The 2,466-nt window shown below is 35.2% G+C and overlaps 1 protein-coding gene across 2 annotated transcripts in view; it reads right to left on the bottom strand.

The window, feature by feature from the left end:
- The window catches only part of SANBR (SANT and BTB domain regulator of CSR), a 71,664-nt gene extending 69,312 nt beyond the window's left edge, over window positions 1-2,352 (bottom strand). For both annotated transcript variants that reach the window (XM_073673348.1, XM_073673346.1), the window contains exon 1: window positions 2,234-2,352. The gene's annotated coding sequence lies outside the window, so the exon portion shown is untranslated. The remainder of the gene's footprint in view (window positions 1-2,233) is intronic.
- Window positions 2,353-2,466: the final 114 nt, after the last annotated feature.

Below are 2,466 nucleotides of genomic sequence, written 5' to 3' on the forward strand. Positions count from 1 at the left end.
CAGTATTATGTGCATTATACAGTATGTTGTGCAGTATACAGTATTATGTGCAGTATACAGTATTTGTGCAGTATACAGTATTTTGTGCAGTATACAGTATTATGTGATGTGCATTATACAGTATTATGTGCAGTATACAGTATTTTGTGCATTATGCAGTATTATGTGCAGTATACAGTATTTGTGCATTATACAGTATTATGTGCAGTATACAGTATTTTAAGCATTATACAGTATTATGCGCAGTATACATTATTTTGTGCAGTATACAGTATTTGTGCATTATACAGTATTATGTGCAGTATACAGTATTTGTGCAGTATACAGTATTATGTGCAGTATACCATATTTGTGCATTATACAGTATTATGTGCAGTATACAGTATTTTGTGCAGTATACAGTATTATGTGCAGTATACAGTATTTTGTGCAGTATACCGTATTTGTGCAGTATACAGTATTATGTGCAGTATACAGTATTTTGTGCAGTATACAGTATTATGTGCAGTATACCATATTTGTGCATTATACAGTATTATGTGCAGTATACAGTATTTTGTGCAGTATACAGTATTATGTGCAGTATACAGTATTTTGTGCAGTATACCGTATTTGTGCAGTATACAGTATTATGTGCAGTATACAGTATTTGTGCAGTATACAGTATTTTGTGCAGTATACCGTATTTTGTGCAGTATACAGTATTATGTGCAGTATACAGTATTTGTGCAGTATACAGTATTTTGTGCAGTATACCGTATTTTGTGCAGTATACAGTATTTGTGCAGTATACAGTATTTTGTGCAGTATACCGTATTTGTGTAGTATACAGTATTTTGTGCAGTATACCGTATTTTGTGCAGTATACAGTATTTTGTGCAGTATACCGTATTTTGTGCAGTATACAGTAGTATGTGCAGTATACAGTATTTGTGCAGTATACAGTATTATGTGCAGTATGCAGTATTTTGTGTACTATACAGTATTTGTGCATTATACAGTATTTTGTGCAGTATACAGTATGTTGTGCAGTATACAGTATTATGTGCAGTATACAGTATTTTGTGCACTATACAGTATTTGTGCAGTATACTGTATTTTGTGCAGTATACAGTATTATGTGCAGTATACAGTATTTGTGCAGTATACAGTATGTTGTGCAGTATACAGTATTATGTGCAGTATACAGTATTTTGTGCACTATACAGTATTTGTGCAGTATACCGTATTTTGTGCAGTATACAGTATTATGTGCAGTATACAGTATTTTGTGCAGTATACAGTATTATGTGCAGTATACAGTATTTGTGCAGTATACAGTATTTTGTGCAGTATACCGTATTTTGTGCAGTATACAGTATTTTGTGCAGTATACCGTATTTTGTGCAGTATACAGTATTTGTGCAGTATACAGTATTTTGTGCAGTATACCGTATTTGTGTAGTATACAGTATTTTGTGCAGTATACCGTATTTTGTGCAGTATACCGTATTTGTGCAGTATACCGTATTTTGTGCAGTATACCGTATTTTGTGCAGTATACCGTATTTGTGCAGTATACAGTATTTTGTGCAGTATACCGTATTTGTGCAGTATACAGTATTTTGTGCAGTATACGGTATTATGTGCATTGTACGGTATTTGTGCAGTATACAGTAGTATGTGCAGTATACAGTATTATGTGCAGTATGCAGTATTTTGTGCACTATACAGTATTTGTGCATTATACAGTATTTTGTGCAGTATACCGTATTTTGTGCAGTATACAGTATTTGTGCAGTATACAGTATTTTGTGCAGTATACCGTATTTGTGTAGTATACAGTATTTTGTGCAGTATACCGTATTTTGTGCAGTATACCGTATTTGTGCAGTATACAGTATTTTGTGCAGTATACCGTATTTGTGCAGTATACAGTATTTTGTGCAGTATACGGTATGTGCATTGTACGGTATTTGTGCAGTATACAGTAGTATGTGCAGTATACAGTATTTGTGCAGTATACAGTATTATGTGCAGTATACAGTATGTTGTGCAGTATACAGTATGTTGTGCAGTATACAGTATTTTGTGCAGTATACAGTATTTGTGCATTATACAGTATTTTGTGCAGTATACAGTATGTTGTGCAGTATACAGTATTATGTGCAGTATACAGTATTTTGTGCAGTATACAGTATTTGTGCAGTATACATACAGTATTACACGGTGCTTTGATGCTTCAGGCTCTTACCTCCCTCACTACCCGCAGATTACTCGGTCGCTGCTGCTGCACCAAGGACAACCAAGCAGCCGGTGATACAGATTTTCATGCAGCAACCTACCTTGCTGTACCACACCTGCTAAGCAGCCCACCAATCAGGTGCGAGGAGACAGAGATTCCAACCAATAAGAAAGCGCAGATGCTTTGGCTGCCAAAGACCAACATTGACAAATCTTCCAGGGCGTGCTGGGATATTACGGAGC

Source organism: Phyllobates terribilis, unplaced genomic scaffold, assembly GCF_046119375.1.
Source record: "Phyllobates terribilis strain yellow unplaced genomic scaffold, ASM4611937v1 Scaffold_3__8_contigs__length_932513732, whole genome shotgun sequence".
In the NCBI taxonomy this organism is placed as follows: Eukaryota; Metazoa; Chordata; class Amphibia; order Anura; family Dendrobatidae; genus Phyllobates; species Phyllobates terribilis.